The sequence below is a fragment of the Rhagoletis zephyria genome, unplaced genomic scaffold (assembly GCF_001687245.7).
Source record: "Rhagoletis zephyria isolate East Lansing unplaced genomic scaffold, Rhagoletis_zephyria_1.1 Rzeph_scaffold_00333, whole genome shotgun sequence".
NCBI classification, from domain to species: Eukaryota; Metazoa; Arthropoda; class Insecta; order Diptera; family Tephritidae; genus Rhagoletis; species Rhagoletis zephyria.
The window spans coordinates 267867-282113 of NW_016157417.1; the positions used below are offsets into that span (position 1 = coordinate 267867).

General features: G+C 36.4%; 1 protein-coding gene across 1 annotated transcript in view; it reads right to left on the bottom strand.

The window, feature by feature from the left end:
• Positions 1-6082, bottom strand: part of sbb (scribbler) — a 44727-nt gene extending 38645 nt beyond the window's left edge. The window contains exon 1 of the mRNA XM_017610695.1: positions 5646-6082. The gene's annotated coding sequence lies outside the window, so the exon portion shown is untranslated. The remainder of the gene's footprint in view (positions 1-5645) is intronic.
• Positions 6083-14247: the final 8165 nt, after the last annotated feature.

Genomic DNA, 14247 nt, shown 5'->3' on the forward strand with positions numbered 1-14247 from the left:
AAATCCATCAAAGTACTATCTCACCCTTGCGGAGTTATATTTTTTAAGAGCACTCCATAAACTCCTCACATTTTTGGCTCGCTCCTGAATTTGCATGTGACGTATTTGTAAAATAGTTTACCTGTGTTGATGGCATCATTTTTATTTTTATCGCTCCGAGTTTTACTGGCTAACCAGATTGGTGTGGCTGTGGTATGTAGCAGGAGCTGTCAAAAGTTAAAATATTTTAAATTCTCTAAACTGCCCACAATATGTAGCTGTGATTGTCGTGTATTATTGCTGATGTAGCTGATATAAATAGCTAGCGAAATAGCTTGTAACTGTGGTACTACATTCTGGTTAGCCAGTTAGAGTGATGGGAAAAATATCCATCACTTACATTTTTAAAACACAAATATTTTTTTTAACGCCAACGTAGACCCCCCCGTCGATTCTCCCGTGGACCCCTGGGGGTGTGGTCTGTCGTGGTTGTGGTGCTGTGGTGTTTGTGTTGAGCTGCTCAGGTGGACTGGGCTTAGCCATGCACGCTGCTCTGTTTGAGCAGCAGGGGGCCACAAATGATGTGGTCCAGTACCGATGGGTCCGTAGTCCTGAGCAGACTCTGAGGTGACTCCACCCGTCGCAAGCATTGTACTTGAATGAGGTGGAGTTGTGGTGTAGTCGCCTCTGGTGTACACAGCAGGTGTAGGTTTCTGGCCCTGGGTTTGACTCAATGCCAACCCTCAGCAGAAGAATACGTAGCAAATGTAGCCCTATGGCCGAACAACTTCTGAAATACTTCGCCGACCTAAACGGGATTAGATCGCCGAAACAACAGCCCTTGGTCGGGTAAACCCCGAGTCATTCCGGTGCGTAGAACCGGCTGTCGTGGGAATGGTTTGAACACGGTCGTGCTCAGTGGTTATTCGTTGTACTCCTGATGATGCTGCTGATAATGGTGAACATATTTACGCACATCAACAAAAAAAGTTTTAAAATAAACTTTAATTAAGTTCATATGTAAGTACATATGGATGTACATTAGAGTGGTCCAAAAACAGTAAAGGCGGAATTTTAATGCCGCCACCCCCTGGGGTTGTTCTATACCGAAAAAATACTCCTATTTTATTATTTTGAAATTAAAAAAATATTAAGGGAGTGCTCAAAGCGCTCAAAGCTTTCAACATATTTTATATGGGGCAAAAAACAAGGTTTCGTAGTAGAAGTAGTGTAGAATTCTTAAAAATCAATATTTTTGGCGGACCTATAATATATAGTTACCATGAAAAAATGGTTATAGAAATAATTGGGTATTGTGGCGAATACTGCCGCAACGCGAAGCGAACAACGAGAAATAGGCAGAATGTTCGAGGAATGACGTAGAATGTTGCACAAAGAGAAACCTCAAGTTGGATGAACACTGCGAACAGCGAGAGAAAGAGAATGAGCGATGAACTTCAGAACATTCTAGAGTTGCCATGAGTGCGAGCGCAGGTATATAAGAGCCACGACACAGCGGAGTGAGTTAGTTACAAGTCAGCAGGCTACAAGTAAAGTGAGTTGCGAATAAGCAAGTTTAATTGTGCTAACAAGTTTTGTAAAGCGTTGTAAATGCTTTAACGAGTATTGTAAAGTGTTTCTGCTGTATTAGCGAGTATTGTAAATTGTTGTAATAAAGTTAATTGTACTACAATTTGGTCATCGTGAGCATTTATTTAACAATCCAGCGATACGAGCCGTGAGATGTTTGGGAAATCCCACGAGGTTTCAAGGATAATCGCAACAGTATTATTATTGGGAATTTTCTGAAGAGAAACGGGGTTGTCCGATTGAAAAATATTGATTTTCGAGAATTCTACACTATTTCTACGAAAAGTTGTTTTTCCCCATATAAAATACAATGAAAACTTTAAGCGCTAAGAGCACTCCCTAAATTTTTTTTATATCAAAAAAAAAATGGGGAATATTTTTTTTCGGGGTAATTATCTAGGTGGGTTGGATCGTAGTAATAAGTTAACAAACAAAAAACTTTTTCACAATAGCACCTTTTTTATTCCCTTACTACACTCACACAAACGCACAAATTGCCCATATTTCACCATACATACAATAATAATACTTCATTTTAGCCATATATGTCATAATATTACCTACCAATTAGTTGAAAAGAAAAAAAGCAAAAAATGTGTTTAATTTATAGAAATGGCTACTTCGTAATATAATGAAAATGAAAAAATGTTCGGCTTCGGCGCTTTATTCAACAAAAAATTGATACATGGAAATATAATAAAAATTTGTAATAAAAAATCGCGCGATATATAATATAAAAGTTGATACTTCGTTATAAATGAGAATTGTTAACTATTTAGTTATTTCCACAGTTAATTATTGCACATAACAGTCTGAACTCCGTGTAAACATATTCAATATTTATTCCATTCAGGTTGAGTGGCAATACCGCACATCAGCAGGTGAATTTTGCGTTGAGCATGATTCAATAATGCTTGAAATACAATACCGGCGAACGGCAAACTTCGCCGAACTGGGCGATGCTGTCGTTCACCGTTCGCCCAGCTATTTCGCCTACTTAAACAGAATTAGAGCGGTAGCGAAAACAGCTGATCCCATTTGGTCGCCTTTATAATTTGGGTGACCATATTTAGAAAAAACTAAACCATATTTAGAAATGAGGAAATGATAACAAATATAAATGGTAAAACAAAGAAAGATTATTATAAATAATTTGTTTCAAGCCAGATTTAACGAATCCACAACTATATTTTTCAAACAACAAAAAAAAATCGTGTTTAGGTTGTTTTCTTTTAAAACTTTGAAAGCAAAAAACAAATACGGCCACCTTTGGCACGCACAGCTGTCAACGCCCAGCAGGGCGATAGAAATAAATCTATCGCCATGGAACGCCGCCAAGCGAACTTCGCATTTCGCTTTTGCTGTGTTCAATTTCATATGCTTGCGGGTGTTCTAATTTTGACAGCGCGAATTTCGCTGTGGTGAGTTCGCCGTTCGCCGGCATTGTATTTCAGCTATAATGAAAGTTTTTGTAAGAAAAACTTTCTCTCACTCTAATTTTATCAATGATACTCCCACCCTACTGCTAAAAACAAAAGCAGTGATATTTCTTTTCCAAATTTCTTTGCAAATTTTAGGAGCATTTTTAAAATTTTAATAGTTAATTTTTTACTTTTTAAATTTGAAGAAATGTTTGTTCTGCATTCGCTGGTGACATGGGTGAGATTCGTTGGGCTACAGCAATTCAATGTAGGCTAAAGAGATGAAATTTCCTTATGTGCCGAACATGTGGTTGTATTTGTCGACACTCGTGGATACCTATTATTACTGAAATGAAAATAAACTGTAATTTTTGTCTATGGAAACTCTTATTTCATGCATAATTACTTTACACCAGCCACGAGATGTCCCACCAGTCACAATTTGAAATATTTTTTAATATTGCTGTGAAGGTTATATAAATCTAATTTTTACTGAAATCGAAAACGTATAATTCATGTTTTACAACACAAAAACATCGTTCGTGAAGTTTAAGTGTTTTGGCTAAAAGTCATCTTTGAGTGCACAAGGGTAAAATAGAGTTATGTTCAGTGTCCCACCAGTCACACTCATTCAAATGATAGTACCATAAAACTACCCTGCAGTAATAAGGCGGCCAATATTGCGTAAAGGACTAGTACTTCACTGGTTAAAATTTGACTGGTCAGAATTGGACATTTGCTTGCATCGAAAATGTCAGCCTTCGACCAGGCCCCAAGGAACCGGCCTAGAGATAGACGAAAAGTACAGTTTGGCAGTAACAGGGTGGTGTTGTCTTGCAATTAAATAAAATAAATTTAGAGAACACCACCCTGTAAATGTCCCAATCGCTTGGTCTGGCCTTGATGCAAAGTGAACATTTGAACACACATTAGGGGTATTCTCTGAGTCTTGCAAAGCCCTTGCAAGGTGCACGGATTGCACGGTTTGCAAAGCTGTCCCATACGAAAACCGGTTTTTACCGTGCAATCCGTGCAATCTGTGCACCATGCAAGGGCTTTGCAAGACTCAGAGAATACCCCTATTTACATGCGTGCCTGTAGCTCAGTGAGCAGAGATTTTTGCCACTATTTGTTAGCTTTCAGGAGGGTTCGGGTTCAAATGCCGTTTTTTTGTGTGTTTCCGAATTACGAAAAAGCATCTGCGAATTGCAGAACGCAATCTTACTTCAACGAAAAAAATCTCCAAAATTGGACTAGTCCAGGACTATTTTACGGTCAGTGTTGATTGGGCCGGCCCTTTTCCAATGACATGCCAATGCCAAAAATGGCAATTGAAACCATTGGCAGGGGAATTATGAGGGACTAGTGCTGGTAACAATACGGACTATATTAGGGCTAACCTAGGGTGAGTCTGAATTCCTGCAGGGTAAGAAATCGTTTGGTATTTTTGTTAGGGCAATTTTAAACACTAGTTATCTTTCTAGGTTAAAAAATATCTTTCGCTATTGTATAAGTTCCGACGACATAGTTATAATTCACAATTGATTAAATTCTGGAGTTAAATTACCTACCAGTCACAATGGAATGGCCCATATAAAAAAAAGACTATAGCGAGTTTTGAAAAAGTAACTTTTACATAGCTAGCTTTTTATAGCTTTTCGCGTTCTCTCTTCCGTGAAGATTGGTCTGCTTCTTTTTTACGACGCCTTCCACTAAGCACCGAAACTACCACGTTTTTTTGTTGCAGTTTTCTAAGTTCATCAGAAGACGGAGATTTTTTAACTTGTATAAATACGTACAATAAATATTATAGTGTATACATATATACATATGTACATACAGTAAGTATTATAGCGACTTTCGCTAGAGTACCTAACATTTGATGCTATTTTTTTCAGAATATATAAGGACTTTGCACTGTAACCACCAAAAACTAAAAATCGTAAAAATTTTACATATAGCACTTTGCAAGTGGACTACTCAATTACCTTTTTCGGTATAGAGGGATCCTAGGGGGTGGCGGCATCAAAATTCCGACGTTACTTTTTCACATGCATTATTGCACCACTCTAATGTACATACATAGGTACTAAAGAATGGTCATCCACTCATTTAATCCGCACTTTAAAAATGCATCCACACATATACATATGTACATAATTATGTACACACATAAATAAGCGCGTATGTGTGTATGTGAAATTTATATGCGATTAAAATTTTTTCACCTTTTCGAACTTTTATTCTCTCCGATAGGACGAATTTGAGAGACAAAAGGAGCTTTTATTCTCTGAGCTGGTACTTTATCTTTAAACGCCCTTTTGTCAATACAATTTTTATATACTTTTGTATCTACTTGTTTTTACAAATACATATTTATGTAATTTACACTTCGTATCAAAATTTTCCCAATTTTAAAGTTTTGCCGATCAGAAGAATCTCATATATGTATATACTTTAATGCAAATATGTGCATACATTTGTAGGAGCACAGCACAAATATTTCGTTGTACATATGTATGCATGTATGTATGTATGTACATACCCAAGTATCGCCATAAAAATATGTATATATGTATGCACATATGCACATGCATATGGATGTGTGTGTAGGTAAAAATTTTCTCGACTTTTGTATACACAAATTTTGCTTACTTTTTTCCAACTTTTATGCGCTATTTAGTGCGACAACCAATGTACATCATGTGTATTTACATATGCATGTATTTCATTATCAATTGAATTGCAATTTTTAATTCGCTTCATCACTAAATATGTATACCGATGTGTGGGTATTTTTCACTTTGGTGTGTATGTATATGTTTGCACTTTCATTCTTTGCATTAACTATAGTTTATGGGTTTCTTTTGGAACACGAGCTCACGTTTAGTATATGTGCTTTAATTTAAGTTGCTAAATTAACTCTAACATTGAAATGTACACAAAGTGATTCAATTATAAAGATACTTGGTCGCAAAGTACATATTTTATATTTCTGCAGTATGAAAAATGGAGCGAATGAACCACCAATCGTAGACTCACGTAACGTTCGCCTCCCATTAATAAGGAACGCGTGTGAATTTATGAATAGAGCATAGAGCAGATTTCAGGTTCAAAAGCCGCCACTGTATACAATAAAAGAGCCTCTTTGCACAATTAGGTTCTCAGAGAAACGTAAAGAGTTGCCACTTTGCTGTTTACTATAGCGAATGAAGGAATTGTATTTTAAAGTTATATACGAAACTAGAAATAAGAAGGAATAGTCAAAATTTCCCACTTAGAATTAACTAATTGATTTATTGATTTTCAATATTTGAAAATCAAATTGGTTTATTTTTGCAAAACTTTCACAAAACCGAACTATAATAAACACTTCAAGGTGCAGTCCTAAGAATAGTGTATTGGTAACCCTGCTCCTTATGTAAGTACACATGTAGGTATGTATATGCATACTCTAATAAGTACGTGAACTCACATTTCATATTCACGGAACGAATGTATTTCTTTTCAAATACAATTAGTTTAGGATTCTCAATTTGTTTTACTGTCAATGGATGATCACCAGTGTTAGTTGATATTACAGCAAGTTTTGATTTTTCAGTTCGGAAACAGAAAAATCTACCTATTTGAGTTTGGAAACACTAATTTTGAACACGAACGCGCAAATGCAATGTTTTTGGACAGCACAAATTTTAGCGAATATTAAGAACGGTCGGTCGGCCTTTTTTATTTACTGCAAGTACATAATTCATATGTACCTACATACATCTGTATATTTATTAACAATATTTGAGGCGGCCACACACTAGACATTTCGTTTGNCAAAAGGTGAGGTTAAATTCGGTATTTTTTGCAACTTTAAATGCGAATTACTTTAAAACTATAAGCCTCCGGAGGGTGGGGTCTTCAGATTTAGAATCTGAAAAAGCTCCTTTATACTCCCTAATATTTTTTTTTTTTCAAAGCCTGGATCCGTTTTGGAAAATTTTCCCGTTTGACTAACTACGCTTAATTTTGACCGACAATACATATATTTCTTAGTCCGAAGATTACCCTCCTATTTCACTTTAAGCTTGGCCAGTTTGCATATGTTCTTTGCGATTTTACTTAACATCAACTTTCTTTTAATTAAGAAACAGCCATCACTAGATTTCCACTAGTAAGATGTCAATACACAAATAAACCAACAATTTTAATCGGGAGCAAATTGGTGTATGTTACAAAAGATTTAGCTATTTGTAATGTACAATGTCCACACTTTGTTGTGCTAATGTTGCCATTCTAAAGTAGTGATTTGTTGCGAAAAAACAGCTGACTTCCGGTTAGTGCATTTGGTCCCAAACCGATTCCGGTAGTGCATTTGGTCCCAAACCGATTCCGCAAAAAAAATCCCAATATAATATCCCATGTAACTGTAATTCTTCCATAATTCCAATTAAAACTGAAAAAAACGAAAAACTGAACCTGCCAATATACATATACACTTAGGCCCCTTTTTACGCGGTTTTTTTGGCGGATTTGAATTTATGCAGTTTTCAAACCATTATTTCGCAATAGCGATTTTGCTGTTTTGAGAGTTTTTATTACTTTTTTTTCAGCGTGTAAGGGACAGAGCTTCTGATAAATAATTTATCTTTGTATTCTTACATAATTCCCCACTGTGAAGTTGCTGGTAAGGTATTGCCCTTCACCCGGCGGTCCTTACCACTTCCCTGCTGAATCTCCATTATTTAACAAAGACGTGGCCGCCTTATGTAAGTNAGCCTGTTGCCTCACTCTTTCCTCAAGAAATAATGGAACGGGCATATATTTCTGTTGCAAACCTGGGTTGCCTTGTGCTCTTTTTTCACAAAAAACTTTAGAAAACCGTAGTAGAAAGCGTAGTAAATTTCTTAAGAACTGCGTACTGCCGTAAGGAAATTTGACTCAAGAAAATTTCTTAGCCATTTCTTGTACGTCACTTTATATGGAGTTTTTGCTTTTCTTAAGAGCTGGATACTAAGCTTTACAAAGTAAGCTAGGTGTAATACAGAGCAGTCGCTCGGAGTAGTTCGGCGCTTGAAAATAACTTCGGCTGCACGTTATTTTGCAACTGACAATGTAATGTGTCATCGGAGGTGTTCATTTTGTGTTTTACTAGTAGATCACATTGGCCATGATGACAATTTTGGTACTAAAAACTGAAAGAAAACATGGCTTACCTCGAAAGGTGCTTACCTATTTTCCCAGTGGGTCATGTATTTATTGTGCTATTTTTTTTTTTAATACAGACAAAATTTTTATTTATTTGATTAATATTCAGTTTAGCATGAAATAATAAGTGTTGAAGTGAAGAAATAAATAATTTGTTTGCTTAATAATGCCTCACTTGATTTTTTTTGCGTTTTTTTTTAGAATTTTTTACATGGAGTATCTGAATTTATGCGGTTTTCGGAAATGCTGGAACGCATCCCCTGTTTTTGTATGAAAGTAAGGAACTTTCTTATGCGGATTTTTTTATGCGGCTTTCTGAGGAACGCATGTACCGCATAAAAAGAGACCTAAGTGTAAATGTAATATAAGTATTGTTACCAAAATAATAAATGAGCTCGAGAACGCGAAAGTGTCGCGTGCAATGTTGCAGTAATAAGAACGATACGCGGTTTTTTTTCGTTCCCCAAAGACGCAAGTGAAGTGGCCGAATGGAGGAGGAATCTCCGCATCATGGATAATCATCCGCCGTACAACTCCTTTTTGTGTGTGGATCTGTGGGTCAGATATTTCTGAAACCAGGTGCTATCCCAACACCTAAATTGGCTGAGTAAAATGAGCGAAAACATACTACATACAGTGAGTCAAATAGGTACCTTGTATAATGTATAAGATTCTCAATCTCAATTTCCACACTCACAGTAATCTATGGTATTTTTACATAATCGCAAATAGTGCTTATTTCTTCATGGTTAAAGCCCAAAATACAATAGCGCAGTGGCAGTGGCAGCGGCAGTTTTTCGAAATCAGCTGTTTTTTTAGAAAGTGTGGCAGTGGCAGCTGGCAGTACTGCTCCGTTTAGCCCACATTCTAAATTCACTGCCACTACCTTCATCGCAGACATGAATGAAATGCAGCCAACTTCTGTTGATGCCACTGAAGCCTAAAAGGCAACAACAAAAATGTAAACAAACAAAAGTGAATGTCAAAAAAAGTCACTGACAACTGTCAACGCCGTATTGTATTTGCTGCGGCAGTTACTGCCAATATTAGCAGTAACAGCTGATTTTAGAAACTGTCACTGCCAATGCCACTGCGCTATTGTGTTTTGGGCTTTAAGGTCTTCTTTCGGAATGTAAATATATATTTTCGTACTATATTTCGAAGAACGGTTTACACGCAAACCTGGTAGAGATTTTACTTCGAAATATCGACACCTTTAAGATATCGGGTTGACTGTCAAAGCGGTCATTTGCGACCAAGCTGCCAACTGTGTTTCTTTATTTAATTGTTTAAATTTAATTGTTGTAATTAAAACAATTCGACGTACTATAATTAAAGATGACATTGAAACATCCGACGGCATGCGAGTATTACAGTAATCAGGAAATTGTTCGAGATAGATAAATTAAACAATAATTGTAAAGTTTGTCCGAAATTAACTCTGTCTCATTTATTCACAGAACCGCAAATTTAAAATTAAATATTTAGTAAAAATTCCCCGCAAGTTGACATCGCTGCTAGCAGGTTACTGGATATTTTTTTGCTAAATGAATATGCGTGCTGACGCTGAAAAAATTAGTTCCAGCGGGAATACATTAGCTAACCAAGGTCCTCTAACTGTCTAAGTAACTCTCATCATTCCCGACGTGTGGAAATCGCTCCACCGGACGCCAGCGAAGAGTCGGAATGCTTTCCGCAAAGGGCACAGAAGCACCACCGCACTTAATGCCATAAATAATCAGGTAACCACAATCGCCCCTGTGCGAGAACAGTGCTAGTAAAAATGGATCTGTCCAACGAGTTTGACACCGTATATCATTCCACGCTACTAGAAGACATAGAGCTCTCCTTTCTCCCACAGAGCCTCAAACGGTGGTCAGCGAATTATCTGAGTGGTCGAAAATTGTCAGTCATCTTCACAGATAAAACGTCAAAACCAACAATAGCCTCCATTATCCCACACACTGTCGAGTTTGCGATTGTTCCATCGTCTGCCCGGGATCCCGGCTTTTTTAAGGTCCCGAAAATCCCGAGTTTATTTGCCAAGATTTGTAATTTGCACTGATGGTAATAATAGAAACTCCTTTTCTTGACCAGTATTGGTTATATTTCTTTGTTTATTTAATAGTTAATATTTTTTATAAATGTCTAGCTCATTGTGCATATAACACCACAGGATAATAAATTCAAAACACAAATATCAATATATTCGCGAAACCATAGAAAATTGCTTTTTGAGGTTTCCTCTCTGACGCCAGTTATTCAAAATTGATTTAAAATAATTCAGACTAACATGCGTAGAGAAGACGTATGGGTATCAAATTAAAGAAGAGATCCTATAGAATTTAAACAGATTCAAGTTTTTGGTGCAGAAGGACTGGTAAGTAATTTAAAAAAATTACACTGAAGGTGGCACAACGCCGAAACCGGTTTGTCTCCAAACCAAATTTGACAAGGGATGACGGAAAATCGTTCCACATTACATCACACTCCTACCCTGTCGGAAACACCAACAACGAAAATGAGAATTAAAATTTCCTTTTAAAATTTCATGCTTGAAATTTTGCAATATTTGTTTTTGAAAAAATTATATGTTAAAAAAACCCCACTTTAAATAAAACTGTGTTTCACATCCATTTATTTATTATTTATTTTATGGTAGCAGAGCTTTTCAAACAATATAGAAGCAATTTTTTCGATTTAAGTTATTGAAAAGTATTGACTATCTAAATCCCGGGACTATTCCCGGGATTATGATAACGGCGCCCCGAAAAACCCCGGGATCGGAAAAACTGAAAAATTAAAATCCCTAGCCCGTACGTACTCCGCAATATCTTTCTCTCGAACACTTCAAGAGCCACCTCATCGGATGTTTTTCATTTTCCGTGCTTCTGCACCATATACCTGCATGGAATGATGAGTGATTTATAGTGTTTGGTTTTCGTACACCGGGAAACGACTTTGCGTCTCAATTGCCTACTCAGTCCAAAGGTGCACTTGTTGGCAAGTCAGTGCTTATACTACATAGCCAGAAAATCATTTGCAAAGTGAGGTCAAAATGCTCATACGAACTGAAGAACGAGGTCCAGGACTACACGCGACAACCACGATCGGAGGACATTCGCAGAAGGAGAACTTCAATTGCCGAGACATACCCGCGTTACTCTGGCTCAACTGCGGTCTGGATACTGTAGTAGGTTAAACTGCTATTTATCCACACTATAACTCGACAAACCCAATGTACATATATTCGGCATGTAAAGATTCCACACATGACATCAACGTCCCCTCTTCAAATGCCCACTCAACCAAATTCAACAAACACCCCTATCCTCCTTGACCCCGACGATACCATTAGCTGAGCTTGACGACAACGATTAAGGGACTGGCCTAAGCGATTATGGCCGAGTCAAAAACGACACTCCAGTAGTTTCTCTTCTGTGCCGACTGACGCCAATCGGAAATGCCAAGTGAAGCCAAGTCCTTCTCCACCTGGTCTTACCAACGCAACGGAGGTCTTTCTCTTTTCAGAGTTGGAGCATTTCTGTCACTGTCCTCGCAAAGGCCCGCAAATCTTTCGCAGAATCTTTCTCTCGAAAACTCCAAGAGCTGCTTCACGAGCATCGCCATACACCAGCTCCGGCATGATGAGTGACTTATAGGGTGTGATTCGTGTACGACGTATGGACCTGGACCAACCCAGAATCTGTACTAAAGTGAAACATCAAAAAAAAGGAGCAGTAAATAAACTAAGCATAATTTTATTTCCTTAAAAACGTCGATATTATGATCATGGATAATTTAGTATGTAAGTACAATAAATAATTCAAATTTTACAAAAATGCATTTACAAATTTGTGAACGCTAGATTTTTTTCTCGCTTTTAAAATAACCTTACAATAAATGATTATATGCATGTATGAACATGCATTTCGCACATTTGCTGTAAGAGTGTCATCACTAGGGTATTCGCTTTTTTCCAAAACCGGGTTTCGAGTTATTCGAAAAATTTTGATTAGAAAAACCGGTTCCCTATTTTGAAATTAAGAAGGCACCGGATAACCCGGTTTTATTTTACATAGCTTTCATACAGTGAAAATGCTTGTATTGGTATGAAGTCATGACCAAAAATTACAATAAAGCAACTAACAGTAAAGATGCCTTTTATTTAGAAAAGAGCCAAGCAAAATAAGTTCCCAGTTTTTCTTTAGATCAAAAGTAAAACAAATAAAAATCACTGAAAATTAACCTTTGGTCTTATTTTAACATTTTTTTAATACTTTAACATTTTTTCTACCTTTTTTCGGATTTGAGTAGATATAGATATATAGATATCAAAAAAAAACCGCTGTAAACCGGTTTGGAAAAACCGAGTCAATCACCCTAGTCATAACCCAAAAAAAATTTAACTGAGTTAATTATGCAGGAATTACCGCTTTTTATTGCGTATTTTATATGCAGTTTTTGCTTTTCTTGAGAGCGTATACTGGCCTTAAGAAAATTTGACTCCATAAATTTTTCTTGACCACTTCTTAGGCGTTTTTCATTCGTCAAAATGGTTGCAAATAATAACACAAAAAAAAGATTTGGTTTTTATTAACCCGTAATTTCAATTGCATTTCTGCTTGGGTACAAAAATTTTAAACCAATGGTTTGTATCTGCGGAAAGGCGTCGGTGTTATGGAAAAGATTAAAAATAACTTATCGCAAATGAAGAATAACGAATATTAAAAAAATAAATAAAATTAAAACGACCAGCGCAGTCCCCTATTATTTGCGAATATCAAGCAACACTTGATTGTCCATTGTGATTTTTAAATCCTTGAAATAAATTGAATAAAAAACATTAAACTGTACACTAACTTTTGTTGTTTTGCGAGCATATTCACCAATATTTTAGTGCTTATCTAAGCGCTTAAAATGGATTTTTTCTTGCTGGTTTTTTTTTCGGCCCCTATTATGACACTCTTTGCAGCAAATGTGCGTCTTGTATTTTTATTCTTAAAGGCCGTTTTCACTTGGCTGTCATTTTATATGACCGTGCGTGGTCATACATGACAACGAACGCATTTGATGCCATATGACAACCCGTTTTCATTCCACTGACAACATTTGACGTCAAATATGACATAGTGAAAACCAAACAATACACATTTCTTCGTCGATAAAATAAGTATGTAAATATATGAGCAAATCCCACGAGTTGTTACATTTTTCGATAAAAACGTGCTTTTGGTCGAAAATGGTGGTTCGTTCACCTATCTTAGAAACGGCATTATCTTCAATTTTATATAAAGAACAAGATTCCATCGCGAAATTGTGTTTAAATGAAAGAGATATACTAAAAAAAAAGTAATAATGCTCATCAGGGAAGCCAACTCGTGGGGTATTCCCCGACTTGCGGTGAATTTCAGTTTGCGTGGGGAAGCGGGGGATGAACTGTTTTTTGTGAGGAATTAGATGTTAACTAATTTTTGCATAATTTCATTTTCATTCATAAGAAATGCAAATGCAACTAAAAGTACTGATTATGCGACCCTGGAAATTTTGCAAATTACCGTTGATTTTTTAGAAATGTCTTTGTCACATTTCGTTTCAAATAACGAAGAAACACAATTTATTTTTATGTAGAAGAAAACCGCCTTCGGAAAAAATATTCTAAACGACAATTTTTAGCCACTTGAAACTTGCACTTTAGAAAATCAGAATTAGAAAGGCTCGAAATTTTTACGAAAGTTTTTTGATTTATTTTTTTTTTTAAGATGTTTATAAATGATATTTTCAATGCATGCTTACATGCCCGTTTACATGCTTACGCTGACGATGTTCAGCTTTATCTCTCTGAAAAGTGGTCAAAATTTGGGTCGACTAAATTTTTATCGACCACTGTATGTATGTAAATATTATACATATATAATATTTTTTTTTTTGTAAATAAGGAGATATCTATGGGTGGGGGAAATTGACGAAATTTCGGGCAAAATCGGGGAATTTCATTGTCGAAGTCGGGGAATTCTGCAAAATGAGTTGGCTACCCCCTGATGCTCATACATATACCCGTAAT